This window comes from Myiozetetes cayanensis, unplaced genomic scaffold, assembly GCF_022539395.1.
Source record: "Myiozetetes cayanensis isolate MyiCay16 unplaced genomic scaffold, myiCay2020 scf3, whole genome shotgun sequence".
NCBI lineage: Eukaryota > Metazoa > Chordata > Aves > Passeriformes > Tyrannidae > Myiozetetes > Myiozetetes cayanensis.
The window spans coordinates 25,987,239-26,003,292 of record NW_026087521.1 but is presented as its reverse complement, the minus strand read 5'-3'; the positions used below and the strand labels follow the sequence as shown (position 1 = coordinate 26,003,292).

The following is a 16,054-nucleotide window of genomic DNA, read 5'->3' as shown; positions in this document are numbered from 1 at the left end:
ATGTCCTCAGAATTTTTTTTGAAGAACATTACAAAGGTTGGTCAACTTTAGCAACTGTCGCTGTGTTACTCTGCTTTAGGTCTGTGTCAGTGAAAACGCAAAAGAAACTTTTAAAAGTAGTCCACGACAATATCTGTTTTGATCTATAGAGAACATTTCAGAATGCTGATCTGTTATTCTTGCATGAGGATACTTTGTTAGGAGATTTATATTCCCACTACATGATTTGGTTTTTTTATGCAAATGCAGTAGTAGGGCACTTTTCAGTGTCTTTTTAACTCTTTGACCAAGACTTCACTTTCCTCTTATATTTTTACCTTGCCCATTATTAATTCTTTAATACTTTTAAAGTTAGTTGAACCACTTTAGAGAACATCTGCTATACAAAACATTATTTCACAGACATTTTTACTCAACTATAGTTTTATTATTTCAAGTATTTCATAGATACCAACCATGGCTGGTAAGTTAAAAATTTTGCTATTGCAAAGATAGGCACTGTAATGCTCAAACCTACACTGTTTAAGTAATTTTGGAATTTATCCAGCAATGCAGGCTTGATCTTAAAAGGAACCTATGTGTAGTTGTAGATATAGTAATATTTGACTGATTAAAACCTTCCCTCCATTGCAGTTTTAGTAGGCTTAGGCACACAATTTTTTAAAATGTATCAATACAAATTTATTTAGGTTATAAGCCTATTTGCTTGTATACTTGATGCTGTTGCTATTGTTCTTTCAAGGATGTTAAGGCATTGTTTTCTAAATTGAGAATTAAATTCTTGACCCCTTGATAGTACTGAGTAACATTGTCTGATCTCACAGTTGAGCCTGCTATGAGCAGGGCTTGACTAGAGACCTCCTGAGGTCCCAGCCAGCCTCAGCTATTCTGTGATTATGTGACTGACCAAGTACTGCCTGAAGCTGCTTAGCTTGCACTTGAGAACTTGAGTAATTTTTTTTAAGGCATACAATATAAGTATTTTATTTATCCTCCTTCCTGTTAGATAGATATGTTCTTATAACCTGCTAGCAAATGGTCTCCATCTTTTCTGAGTGGACAGTTTGCAGGTTTCTTCTTTTTTTAACATTCTAGACTGTGTTTATCTTTTTCTGTGTTTCATTTTATTTCTCTAAAGCAAAGCAAGTACTGTGGCATAGGTGAAATACTGTCTTTTTTTTTCTTGTAATATTTTTATGATCCTTATTGAGGAACTTGACAATTCAGTCAATGGTGTAAATGGCCTAATTGTGGGAGGCATGTGTGCTTAATGAAGTCTGCTTCTCTATAGGTTTCATTATTTAATAGCAGGGAAAAAACAGAGTAATGGTGGAAAAGAGTGCTGGGATGGTCTTGTACCTGATATGTCTTATAAATAATTTAATTGAGTTTGTGGGACTCCATAAACTGATCTTAATAATTTTGTTTAACATGAGATTATGACACATCTTTTTAAAGGGTCAGAAGTTACTTGGAAAATGAAGTCTATAAAGCCAGAGGGGACCATTATGGTCTTCAACATAACAGTATCTATAGATCTTCTTGAATTAATTTCTAATTGAAGCATAGCATATCTTTTTGTGGAAAATAAATCAACATTGTTTTAAAATACTCCTAGTGACGGAGAGCTCATGACAGTCCTTCGTAACTTCCTCCACTTGGTAATTATCCTCACTACTAAAAATTATTTTTGGTCTAAACTTGTCTGACTTCAAATCCCTCATTAAAACTCTCCCTTGCTGTGTTGCCTGCAGAAAACGTGACAATGGATGGGTTGTGGATAGGAGGGCTCTTGCCTTTCATGCTGACCCATATTGTTTCCTTGTTTCCTCCTGCTCTCTCACTGAATCCACCTGTTTTGTCTTGTGTCATGTGTTTGGGTTTTCAGCTTTCCCATGCAGGGATTACCTACATGTTGTGTTTATATGTCATGGAGTAGAGCAGGGTCTTAGTCCCTGGCAGGTGCTCCTTGCTGATGAGCGTGTCACGAGGGCATAAAGGATTAAAAGAGGTTGGAGCTATTGTTGTCCTACTTTAACAGCTTTTAAGCCTGTAAAGAACTACTGTAATCTTTGGGTATGACTTCCTTTGTGGTGAGGACTTCCTCCATTTCTGCTTTAAGGTCAATAAAGAGTGGAGTAAATCATACCTCTTAGAAAAACAGCTGATCTCAATGAAGGCGGGGGTAAAGGGAGGGAAAACTTCCAGTGATAGAAAATCCTTTGTAGCCCTCAGCAGCCTGCTGTCGTGGTTAGTGATTCAATATTTGCTCATCCCTAAATTCTCTTCTGAATTTACTTGCTTCAGCTTTCCAGGATTTTGTTACACCTTCCTTAGAGAAGGAGAGGAAGGAATTAAAAAAGCATTGTTAAGATTTTCCCTGAGTTTGGGTACTTATGGGCTGTTACTCTCCTATAGTCTTCTGTTTTGTAAAGATTCACTTTTTCACTACCAGTCCTCGTTTTTAGTCATTTAATGATACTTAAAGTGTGTTCTGTGAATCAACCCATTTGAGCATTTTAATTGTGGCTATCAGACTAGTAACCCTGTTTTGTTAGGAGTGACCCCAGTGTCAAATGCTCAGGTAGCATTGCTTCTCAGTTAGATTTCCTTGATTATACAGAGATTACATTAGTCTCTTTTCCATCCTAGTTCATATTCGTGCTGATTAACCATTGTAATTCTTTCACAGTTAATGTTTCCCAGGAAGGTGTTCCCCATCCTGGGAAACATTATGTGTTGCTACTTATAGCATATATACACATACTTGTTCTCTTATAGTTGATGTTGGTTTTTTCTGGGTAATTTGAAAAAGGTAGCATAAATACAATCTGCTGTCAGTTCTGCTGCTCGTATTCTGCCATTTGTTCATTCTTTCTTTGCTGCATCCCTCGTTCCCAGTTTCCTGACAAATTTGTCTTCCATTTTCAAGTAATTTTTTCTGGTTTACCAGTATTTGTTATTCCAAATGGGAGATAAGGCAAAAAGGGGGTGTTCGTTCCATGTATATAATTTCTTGTAATCTCTCTTAATGAGTGCACATGCGGAGTTGAGTGTAGTAATTGTAGAGTTTTATAAAACCGTAACTCTTATTTGGGGAAGAAAATTTTAAATTTATGCCTCAAGACTTGCTTGTCCTACTACCTGTCAGAATAGCTGCTGAAAAAAAAAGAGATTTTTATGTGAGACCTCTGATGATCTTAGGCCAATGGAAGAAAAGGACTTTTACATTTAAAAGTCCACCAGCAGTGCTACAATTTGCCACAATCTGTCAGTATTTAAATCTGGCAACTGTTTTAGTCTTCTCTCCATTGGCATTCCATGCCCAGAAATATGATATCATCCGAAAGTTTCACAAAGGCTTTATTGTGAGCTGGGATTTTGGGCTAGTCACTTGATTTCCCAGACCTGCTGATACTTATATGATTGAAGGTTTGTGAAGGTTTTCTTTTCCTTGAGTCTTCCTTCTCAAATAAACTAGTGGTCCTGGAGGTGTAAAGTCAGATGGTAGACTTGAGATTAGCTCAGTTGGTTAGAGCATGGGGCTAATAATGCAAAGGTTGCTTGTTCAGTCCCTGTATGGGCCATTCACTTAAGGGTTGGACTTGATGATCCTTGTGGGTCCCTTCCAATTCAGAAGATTCTGTAATATTTCTCTGGTTTTACTAATTTCCATCTCTTTGCCTTGTTATACCCATCATAACTCAAATGTTGATACAGACTTCAGGAGCCTCAGTATCATGCTGTCAATATCTTGTCTTCTTGTCATCTTCTCCAGGTAGAAATCTTCAACCTTTCCTCTCCTCAACTTAAATTGTGTCCTCTGATTAACTTCTCTTTCATGATGTAGAAAAAAGAATTCTGGTGTGTTCCCTGAGCAGCAGGTGAGACATAGAACTGTGGGCTGGTACAAGAAATCTGAGATGGAGGGTCTGATAGAAGAGGTGGAATGAGAAGAAGCAGGGATAAGTGATATGTGGAGTCTGTTTTCTCTTAAAGCTGTTTCTGAAAACAATCCTGGTTGGGCTCAGTCCTCAGAGAAGTAGAAAACCCTGTACTGTGCTGAAAAAGGAGAGAAGGTCCCAAACTATTGGGCAGTCTCAAGATCACTGACCTCTGGCTGTGGTCCTTCTGGGAAGGAACTCCTAGGATTATGGAGCTGTGGTGGAAGGAAATTAAAGAGAACTAAAACTAGGCTAGATTGTCAGACGTGTAATATGGTGCATTTAAAAGCACAAACAATCCAAAAGAGGAGAAAATACAGAAAGGGAAGCAGTGTTCTCTGCAATGCAACAAGTTTAAAAGAGAAACTTCCTTGTTTAACGTTGGACGTTTCTTTCCATTGGTAATTGGATCGGTAAAAGAATGTAACAAAGACTTCTCTACCTTTCCTTGATATTTTAGCTGCATCTCAGTTCCTGCCCGCATTAGACAAACTTAAGTAAAAACCAATATTTTATTTTATTAAAAAAATCATGTTTGTTTGGCAAAAAAAAAAAATCACTAAACCATTTTGCAGCAGTAATTCCTCTTTTGCTATTTTCTGGTAGTTACTGTTAATTGATTTTGAAAACTGGAGGCCTGTGGAACAAATGGAGAAATTAAAACCTGTACTCTTGTTAGAAGGCCTGTGCTCCTAGCATGTAATCTTCAAGAGAAGCTTTGGAAGGAAAGCTGTTAAATGGACATGCCATTACCAGATTTAGAAGTATACTCTTTAGAGAACTGAGACCCATATTAATGCTGATGTTTACTCTGTTTTTTTTCATCAGCAGAGTCCAGTGAAGCCCCTCTCTGGTGGGCAGTCTGCAGGGTTACCTGTTACAGTGCTAGGCTCTTTCAGCAGAAATACCCATCCTTTATTTTCTCTGCTGGCTGCTAAAATGGGATTTCCAAACTGTTGTCCCACTCACAGGTTGCAGGTATCCATTTGACAAAGCTGTTCAGTGTTACTATTACAAAACTTCTGGTCTGTTAAAAATTGCATGTTAGAGAGATGCAGAGAATGACATGAATAATAAATATAGATCTACGAATTCAAAGTATTACTTCTTTTCGATTAATGACTGCCTTGTACACTGTGTCTAATTTGAGTGAAGTGGTTGCAGAACTTCTGGACAACTTTAATGGAGTGCTTCAGAGCTTGTTTACCAGATCCTAGCTAAAAAGCATATAATTTGAACATATGTGATGGCATGTTATTGTTTTCTACTTGAAGATTTACTGAACTGCTGACAGAAGTGGCGGGTAGCAAAAGAGACATGCTTAGTTTCCTAATGTGATGGTGTTGTCATATTATGATATATAGGTCTAAAAATTCCTCAGTGTCATAAATATATGGTAACCCTTAATATTTCAAATTAAGAAAAAATAAGCCTGTACAGTACTGCAGAAGATTTGTAGGGAGTTTTTTAATCACGGATATTTCATATCCTCCATACCTAATTTGTCTTGCTTTCTAGGAATGCTTAATTAATATTGTACTTAAGCTAATTTGAAACAATGATGATTGCAGTTCACTGAAATTATGTGTTCTGCTTCTTTGAACTTGACCAACATTACTTACACATGACTCAATAGTGCATATGGTACATTCTATTGATAAAATTTTTTATTTTGAACAGTTTGAGACACAATCTGATTGTTTTATATTTCTGTTTCTGTATATTCATGGCACTGAATTTTTAGATGATGTGAACTTGCTTCTTCCATAGTTCTTAGAGTGCATAAGGTAAACTTCCTTAACAATCTGTTTTGGTACATGTTGATTTCTGATACTTAACAATACTACAAAAATAGATGTAGACTGCTTGTTTTCAAAGCTTTTCATGACTTTCAGCACAGCCTCTTTATCTCTAGTGTCCACAAATGTCATCTTTCTTTGTGTATTACTAAATTTCAGATTATGTGAGAGCGGTTCATACATTAATGCCGGTGGCAGCCAGTGCACACAGGTGCACCTGTATGCTGGGAAGCGCATCCCTGGGCTGAGGACAGCTCTGGGAATCAGCCTACAGCCAGGGTGGCCTCTCCTGTCCAGCTGGCAGCCACAGGCAATACAGCAGGAAAAGGCACTTGAGAGTTGGCACTGTCCATGTCTTCGGGAGGAGTCAGCAGCATGGGCTGGGTGGGATTGATTGTGGTCACCTCCGCTAAAAGGGACTGCTGCCTCCTGCCTGCATCTCTGTCCTCTCTGCTTGTACAGGCAGAGCTCCGAACGTTGAGAGAGGATCTAGGGAAGGAGAGTTGTACTTCCCTGTGGAAAATTACGTGTAGCTGTTCCTCAGTGACTTCTGCACCTCTTTGGCCTGAAGGAGAACTGAAACAAAGTCAGAAGAGCTCTAGGCTGAATGCAGAATCATTTTTGTATACAGGCTGCAATTTTAAACAGTACTTTAAAGGTTAGGTTTATTATTTTGGGGGAAAAAGTACCATATTTAGGAGCTATAGGATACCATTTTGTGTTTAGGAATGCAAAATAATGATTTTGATCCTCCAGTAAATCTCCTTTTCATACTTGTGTATGATATAAAATGACATTTTCTTACCATGCAGTTTGAATAAAACTTTATTGAATTCTCTCTACCAAAATAGGAAAGTTATATGATGATGAAAGTAAATATTTTAAAGCATTTAAAATATTTTGAATTTCAATATGCTGCATATGCATTCTGATTGTGAAATGCAAAAAAAAGTTCATAGTCTAAAAGATCATTTTACTAACAAACATGGAACTTATATGCTGACAAATCATATAATGAATTATTAACCAAAAAAATATTGGTTCTGTAAGTATTTCCACTTATTTTCATTTGTAGGAATCTTGTTTTTTCAAACTCTAATAATTTAAAGAATCATGTTTATATTTAAGAGAAGTCTGTATAAAATGAGCAGATTAAAAATACAGGAGATGTGTTTTCCTCTTATTGTTACATATGGCATCTTTTGAGGGCGGGCATGGAGATGGAACACTGGACTTTCAGATTCCTTAATTCTTAATGCCAAGACAATAACATACTGCTCAAGAAAGTTCCAAAAATCATAAGTGTAACCTGCAAGTTAAAAGTAATACAGAAATAATGCAAAATCAGGCCTGTTGTAGTGAATTACTTGTGTCTCTCATTTAGCTATTTCTTTATTACTATGGTTGACTTGAGAGACTTATATTTAACTAGCAGTATTTCTTGGTAACATCAACAGCAATGAGGCAACAGAAATCTTTTTTGAACTGAATGCAGATGGACATTGATAAGAGTATGCTGCTGCTCTGCAGGTTTCAGTTTTGATTTTTTTAAATAACAGTGTCCTAAAATTTCAGTAGTTTTATTTTTCTGAGAAGAAATTTTTGAATTTTTTTAATCCTTGGCTTTTAATTCAGTAATTTACTTCAAGGGTTTCTTCTGTTTTAATTTTTAACATGAAAGATTTTATGATTTCATGTGAGAGTTTCCACATAGGCCTCATCATCAAACACCAGTTAAATATCTGAATTTCAAAAAGAAAAGCAATGTGATAGAGATATTTATATGGAAAAAGGAAATATGGGGGCAAATAAAGTAATGTAATTAGCTGTGAAGTTAAAGCCATGTGCTTGTATGAGTTGATGTTCGGTTAATGTCTGAAATGAAAATTTTGAATAAAATACCTTGCTACTGTGAAGTGATTAGATTTATTCCCTTTTGTGGCATTTCACAGAATCACAGAGTCATTTAGGTTGTCAAAAGGACATTTTACAATGTCCTTTACCTGGATGCATGTGGTAAGCATATTTACACATTATCTCATTATTTGAGAAATCTGTTTCAAATTTGTGTATATATCTCCTTTATAAAGGCGTTTGCTTCAGTTATCACTGTTTCAGTTTGTATTGAGCTGGTCGATACAGAAATCTCTTTGGAAAATGTTTGCATTATTTCAGCAAAAAACTTGCTAGATTTGTCATCCTTCTTGCCCTATGGTAAGAGAAGGTCTTCCTAATTGCCTCCCCATTATCAAAATTTTTTATCCATGAGTGTGTGTAAGATAATCACATCTTGACAGTGTTTTCTGAGGGTTGATCATATCTGGTTCACTTGTCTTACTCCTGCACCAGAGACAAAGGTTGTTTTAAGAACTTACTGAAGTGGTCACAAAAGATTTTAGGGCTCCCCTTAATAAAGTAGAATCATGATAAAGCCTGATGCATGGACATTTTTCATGAAAGTGGCCCTGTTGAGGTAATTTTAGAGCCAGATATTCTACTTCAGTCCACTCTCCTTCTGCCACCAGGAGGACTTGGCAAGAAACAGCAGGCTCCAGGGAGAGTGGACTTTATCTGCTTCCTTCTTAACTCCTCAGCCCTAGAAACAGTTGCTGTATTCAGGAAGGTGGGTGTAAGTCTGTTCAACTGCATCATTGCAGTTTTATCTTGTAATGAGATTGCTGATGTCACCTGTTTCAGATTTCCTCCCTTTACATGTTGGAAGATTGTACTCTAATGTAGTCTGAGGCATAAGCATTGACAGAATATTCGTAATAATCTCTGTAAATGTCATAGAATCTTCTGGTCAATCTGTGTTGCCCATTCCTATGATGATAAATTCATCTTAGCTCCAGACATCTGCCAGGGCCTTCCTAATAAATATTTCCTTTTTTTTCAGTTCTTGGAGAAGTAAAATTCTATACTCCTGCAAAACTGTGAGGGACACCCAATTTCTAGATGATGTAGCCAAAGAAAGAAGTCTGTATTTTGTCAGGATAGGGCTCCAAATGATCCTCATGCCCTCTTCAGGCAGTCTTCTCCAGATGGCAATTTGAACAGTTGTGGTTGACAACTGTGGATACTAACTCTGTTATGTCATGACATAGTCAGGCAGCAGGACTGGTGCTGTCCCAGAGTCTTACAGTTTTCCCTAGTGCTTGCTGACTTAATGTGTATTTCCACTGGTTTGTTTGTATGTTTGTTTTCTTTTTTTTCTTTTTTTTCTGATAGGTATAGCAAAACATCAGCTGTTTGTATATCAGGCATAATGGGCAATGAGCATGTGTTGCAGCTCATCACATATTCCCACTTCTGTGTCCTTATTCAGACACCCTTTCCATGAAAGCTTGTCTTATGTGTGAATATATTTTGCTTTACATCATCAGTGCCTTACAGCCACTTGCAGGACACACTAGTATAGTGGATTATACGGATGTTGTTTTTTAGCAAGAGCACTCTATTACTTGAAGTTTGGTATGGATTTAGGTAGCATTTTTGTGGATCTTCGGTAGATGGTCTGTAGCTTTTTAGTATTGCAGGTATATATTGTCATATAGTTATAAGTTTGACTCCTTGTCAATAATATATTTTCTTTTCAGATGATAAATGTGTTCATTTCAGGGCCCTTCCATGTATCCTCTCTGTAACACTTGAAGTTTTCATCATGGTGGTGGCAGTCATTGCTGTTAACTTGTGTCTCTGTGTGCCTTTTTTCATTTACTTTTCCAATTGTTTCCTTGATGAAGGGTACCACAAAGGTGCAAAACCTGAATCTCTCCAAATGTCTCAACCTCTTTCGAAGCATCTGGGTCCCAAGGTGAACACTTGAAACAAAAGTTATATTACTGCAAATCGTTGGGCTAACTCGAGAAACTATTAACTCTCAATTTGTGAGAGCTCTTTTGTCTGTGAACAGATTCTAGTCTGTGCTTTCCTTTTGTGATAATACAGTTCCCAGCTAACCTGTGATGCTTTGTGGCACACATCACCTAGTACTAAGTGTGTCACCCCTCTGTGAGCTCTCCCACTTTATATCCTTTCAGCAGCCTGGCTATTGTTTCTCAAACTATGGGAAACTTTTGCTGTGCTGTCAGCATTAGGCCACAGGACAATACTCCTCTAGTTCCTTGCCCAGTTCCTCTGATGCCTGCCAGATGAGTTTTTCTGACTTTTGCCACTTTCCCACAATACTCTACTGTCACTGTGTGGATGCTGAAGACTTCTGAGAGCTTTGTTAGTGTTTTGTGAGTACAAGTGAGAGCATTACTCTTTACTTCAGTTAGACCAGTCCCTATAAATTCTAGAGAGGGGTGTTTGACATCTAGTGTGTGTGTCTATTACCAGTTCCAGTATTCTCTCTCTTAGCTCTCTAAAAGCTCATCTGTCACACATATCTGCTTGTGCTCACTGAAACAGTAAGCTTCCATGTTCTGTCTTGTTCCTTTCCAGGTTCATTAAAGGCTTTATTAGGCTTGTTAAGATATTTGTCTAATGCCTAGTTTGATTTAAACCTAGCTATGCACGGAACTGCCTTGTAACCTCCTAACTGCCCACTCTCAGCGTCACCTTTCCATGGAGATGCAAGAAGAGTGGGGTAAGTGCAGGTCTTTTTTTAAGTCTGGGTATATACAGAGGAAAACTTCTATAGTTGAGGCTGCATTTTACCTTAATCTCTGTTTTTCCTCCCATACCTCAGACCTGCCAGTTTCCTTGTTCAGGCACTTGATGTCAGGGCAGTACAAGTGAGTACCATGTTTTTGTATTCACAGATTTAGCACTTGAACCTATGTCTTGGTCCTTGAGGTTTAGTAGTATGGACAGACCCTCCGCACTACTGCTGAAAGGAGTGAAGGTTTCTGTATGTTTGATGTCCTCCTATTGAATAGAGATTGGTGTCAAGTTTTGCATTAATGGCCAAAGCAGGATCCTTTACCTTGGTTGGGAGTTTTCTACTGGTCAAGCACAGAGAGTAACAGTGAATGGGGTAACATCAGACTAGTGACCTGTCATTAGTGGGGTTCCACAAGGCTCTGTCTCAGGCCCTGCACTCTTCAACATCTGCATAAATGACTTGGACACAGGACTTGAAAGAATACTAAGTAAGTCTGCAAATGATACAAAATTCAGAGGAGCTATGGAGTCCCTTGAAGGCAGGGAGGCCCTGCAGAGAGACTTTGACAAATCAGACTGGGCAATTACCAACCATATGAAGTTCACCTAGGAAGAGTGCCAGATTCTGCACCTGGGATGGGGCAACAACCCTGGAGGTATGTCCCGACTGGGGAATGAGATACTGGAAAGCAGTGCCACAGAAAGGGACCTCAAGGTCCTGGTCAGTGGCAAGTTGAATCTGAGTCAGCAGTGCCCTGGCAGCCGGGAGGGCGAACCATGTCCTGGGGGGCATCAGGCAAAGCATCGCCAGCTGGTTGAGGGAGGTGATTGTCCTGCTCTGCTCTGCACTGGGGCAGCCTCACCTTGAATATTGTGTGTAGTTTTGGGCACCACAATATAGGAAAGATATAAACCTTTTAGAGAGCATCCAAAGGAGGCCGACAAAGATAGTGAAGGGCCTAGAAGGGAAACCATACAAGGAGCAACTGAGGTCACCTGGTCTGTTCATCCTGGAGGAGAATAAGGGGAGACCTCATTGCACTCTACAGCTTCCTCATGAGGGGAATTGAAGGGGCAGGTACTGATTTCTTCTCTGTGGTGACTGGTGGCAGAACCTGAGGGAATGGCCTGAAGTTGTGTCATGAGAGGTTTAGGTTCGATATTAGGAAAAGGTTCTTCACCCAGAGGGTGGTTTGGTGCTGGAATAGACTCCCCAGGGAAGTGGTCACAGCACCAAGCCTGACAGAGCTCAAGAAGCATTTGGACAGTGCTCTCCGGCCCATGGTGTGACTCTTGGGGATAGCCCTGTGCAGGGCCAGGAGTTGGACTTTGATGACCCTAGTGTGTCCTGTCCAACTCAGAATATTCTGTGATTCTGTATCTGCATCTTCATCACGGATTTTGTGCTGAGACACTGGTGGCTGATGGCATTGGTGTTTTCCTGGAGACCTCTGAAGTCATCTGCTAGGTAATTTGTGACAGAGGCTTAATGGCTTGGGACATTCATCTCGAGTGTACATGTGGTCTGTCCTTCAACTGAAAAATGCATAGTTTACATACTTTATTTTTCAATATAATAATTATTCTCATTTGTATTTATTTTTGCTTGGCTTTCTCACCTCTGAGTTTTTTGAAGTTCTGTATTTCTATATGGTTGAGAGGGAACTAAATTGACACTTGGAAAGCCCTTCTTGATATTCTCACTCACTCCATGAAAGAAAATTCTACTGGCCCTGCAAAGGAGAAAATGTCTCTACTCGCTAATAATAAATCCTTTCTCAGAGTGTGAAAATACCTATATATTACACACCAAGAAAAATTGCAGGGGCTAATAACTAATGTTTAGCATCCTCAAAATTATTTGGAAAAACTCTAAAGCCTAGAAGCAACATAAGCTTTAGTTGTACAGCACAGCAATGCAGCTCAGGAAGGTGCAGGGTGCAGTATGTACCAGCACAATTTCAGCCCAGGGTGTCCTTTGATAATTAAGTGTGTGCTGTCATTTCTCATCGAATCTCTGTGTGTGTCAGCATCAACACCAAAGAGAAGAGAGAAGAAAGAAAACCTACATAGCCCCTGATGAATACTACTCTCCCCTGTGAAAACAGGATGGCAGCAATAAAGGGAACGTGTGGCAGAATCTCAGTCCTCCCCTTCCCATCCCTCTCCCCTTTCTGTGCAGGACTGTGCATTTGCATTAAGTCAAAGAAACCAGGTGGCTACTATTCTCTTTATTTTTTTTTTCACTGAAGATTGCAACAAGGGGCTATTTCAGCCAATTAACAGAATGCTAATATCGAACATGTATGGAGAAAGCAGACTTCTGGAATCCTCCAATAGGAAATAAAGATCTCATCTCTTAGGAGAAATAATGGTCCTCATGACTTCTTATTCTCAGATCAGTTTGTCCTCTACTACCTTCTGTTCAGCTGCTGAGTTTGATCTGCTATTGAGATATGGCATTTGCTGACCCTTGTGTTTTGTTTTTTTCATTTCCAGTGTTTTTAGCTGATTTGTTTCTTATGTCTGCATAGGACCATTTGCAGATTTGCTCTGAATGTCCTTAAGGAACAAAACACGTGGTTTTAGATGTCATTTATTCTTCTTGAGGACTTGGTCCTTAAGGTTAGGTGTAGCCTTGATACTGATGTTATAATGGCAAATTGGTCATCTGCCAATCATCTGTTTGAAATTTAATGCTGAGTTTTATTTGTGTATTACACATTCTGTTTGCTCAGTTGTAACCTATATGCAGTTTTGTATGAGAGACTGACATAAAATAAATAAATAGAGGAAATGTTATTGTTGAACATTAAAAGATGGTAACTTTAAATAGGCAAGCATAGACATGATGGTTCCACTTAGTAGTTTGATCACATAGCATATAATAGTTAAAATATTATATGCTTAATGGAGTATATAGTTATTCTATTTCATAAAACAATTTGTATGTTTTTGTATCCAGTGATGAAGATACAAGCCTAGATTTTTAAAATGCCTATTAAATTATCTTAAGCAAAAATGCTTAACAAATTGCAGGAACCTAAGTGTGATTTGATGGATACTGTAAAATCATTGGTGATTCCAAGAATTATTTCTAGTAATAAAAAACCTTCTTTAGGAAGCAAGGAATGATCATCAATTGTCTGTCTTCCGATATAATAACTTCTCTTTTTGTTCCTGTGTGTGCTATTTTGAGATGTAGCTGTCTCTATTGTAGTTATTTGTTCCCTGTAAGAGACTATTTCTGTCCCACTGTCCCAAAGCATGCCTGGTATTGCCTCCATACACTGCTTTCTTTGAGTAGTCATGCTAAGTGTGTCTATTCCACTCTCATCCAACTTGCCCTTAACATTGAATATGCTTAATGTGAAAATAGATTTATTCGGAGGGACTTAATGCTTTAGGTAGAAACATGATGTTGTGAAAAAAAGAAAACAGAATTCTCATTTAAACTGAGCAGCTGAGTGCTTCTCCATTTTTTCATCCCTGATACTTAAATTTCTAAATCACATTTCAGATCGGGATTCCATGTTCATAGGAGGTTGTTTTTCAAGTGTTGCCTTCCAATGCAGGGAACTGGGGCTTCATGAAGGAGAGCAGCTGTGGGAAGTTCTGTCAAAGTTCTCATTTTCTTTTGTTCCCTACCTCCCTTGGTACTGGCAATTAAATGGACATTTATGGAGAAGGGAAGAGGTGAGACAGGTAAGACAGGACTCCTCTGAAAAGAAATGCTTGTCTTTTGCACCTCTCCTGTGTTTTTATGTTAGCACCTTCCTTCTGTGCAAAGGTCTTTCATTCATAAGGAATTTCTAATTGTTACAATGCTCTTGAGACTGACAAAATTATGTAACATTCCTAAAACTTGGTATAGAATACAAGTCAAATCCTGTAAAATTCTTAACTGTGCAGCCATAGTCTTTGGTTTGATGCCAGCTCCGTACACATCCTACATTATAAACTCGGATCTCAGGTGCACTGAGGGTGGCCCTTACAGCCTGGTGTGGACATGCACAACCTTTGCCTTATTTCCAGCTCTGTCATGGCTTTCTGCATCACTCCTTATGCCTTGTAATGAAGTTAGGTTCTCTTTTCTATGAAAAATCACCACTGTCATCTCTGTCTCAGTCCCAGTTATTTAAAGAATGTTACAAGTGTCACCTTTCAGAATCAGAACAGGACAGTAAAATGAATTCAGTAATTTCAGGCAGTATTATCACACGCTTTTAGGAACTCATGTAAAATTCAGAGGCATCAGAAAGTACAAAGTGTTCATTATTTCTGGTATTTTTAAAAACCTTGTCCGGAGGTTGAAGACTTCAGATATATATTTTTGAACTTTATTCCATCTTGGACATGAAATACAGATATTTATTTTTTGCGAGGCATGAAGTTCTTTTAGAGTTGTGTGGAATGTATGAAAGCTGGTATAGAAACATTTGTAATAACATTTTAAGAACTGGCAACACCATAATGAATCTCAGTTGCACAAATATTGCTGGTCTGAACTGAAAACTTATAAGCTAGTAAAAAGTAATTCTTACAGGAGCAGTGTTGTATTTTTAGATCATATTGGCTTATAATAAAATCCTCTGTATCCATGTAGAACTTCTTGACACACCTGTGAAATATTGTACATCAGAAGGTCTGACTGCTGGATACTGTGGACAGCAAAAAAGAGAAATTTTAAGATTTTTGAGAAAGTACTCCCTTGGCATTAAATATCATACCTTACTTTCTCCCAGGTGTTCCTGTGCTTTTGCCTCCTGCAGCTACCTATAAACTCCACTGCCTTAAAACCATCTCAGTTTTCTATTTTTGTTGTAAATCTCTTTGTTCAGTAGGAACCTGTAGTGTTCCTTCATTCTGTTAAACATAATAATAAAGAAAATGAACAGAAGGAATGATAGCAGGAGAGCTGTGACTTGTACCAAGTGAAAGCTGCCCTTCTTTCTGAAGGAGATAAAAAAGGCGGGGCAACATTTGAAGGACTGGAACTAGGAAAGAAATAGGAAGAATCAGCAGAGTGAGGACCTCAGAGATACTTCTGTACATTTAAAATAATGAAATGAAAAATTTCATAAGAAAAACCAGAGACTGAGATAATTTTCGATAAAGTCTGTGTTACTGTTTCACTTCAGTGTAGTCTAATTTCAGTCCATCAACTCCAGTATTTCTTAGATTTCTCTAAATCGTTTTAGCATGCTAAGTTGATAAATATGTTTTAATTTTTGTAGTTGTATTTGTGATGTTAGTTTTCTCCTAACTCATGCTGTTCTGAAACAGTCCAACCAGCAGCTCAGTAAACGTGGAAGGGAGCAGGCTGGGGAGGAAGGAGGTCATGAAGGACTGGGCTCAATAAGAGGAGAACTTCAGGTGCAGTAGGACTGCACCTGGAGTCACTCACAGAGCAGTGGTACTGAGATCTGCCGTAGAACCATCTTCCAGGTAGTTCTTGCAGTTCCAGGATTTCAGAGGGTAGATAAGTAAGGATGTTGTGTAATAGGAGAGATCATTGAGGATTCTGATAAAATGGAAAAAGGAACTTAGGCTCATTCTTCTGGACAAAATTTCTCTCAAATTATCATATAAGGCATTGGAGTTTTTGTGAATTACTAATGTTACCATATTGAAGTTTAATTTCTATAATGCCTACATTTACATGAAAAGAGATTTGTGCTCAGAACAGTCTCTTACACTTTT

The 16,054-nt window shown here is 38.3% G+C and overlaps 1 protein-coding gene across 6 annotated transcripts in view; it reads left to right on the top strand.

Moving 5' to 3' along the window:
• FOXP2 (forkhead box P2) overlaps positions 1 to 16,054 on the top strand; it is a 407,335-nt gene that overhangs the window by 30,314 nt on the left and 360,967 nt on the right. The window contains exon 1 of one of the 6 annotated variants that reach the window (XM_050324242.1): positions 14,033 to 14,056. The exons of the other annotated variants lie outside the window; for them this stretch is intronic. The gene's annotated coding sequence lies outside the window, so the exon portion shown is untranslated. Of the gene's footprint in view, positions 1 to 14,032; positions 14,057 to 16,054 lie in introns of those variants that run through there. 6 annotated transcript variants of the gene reach the window in all.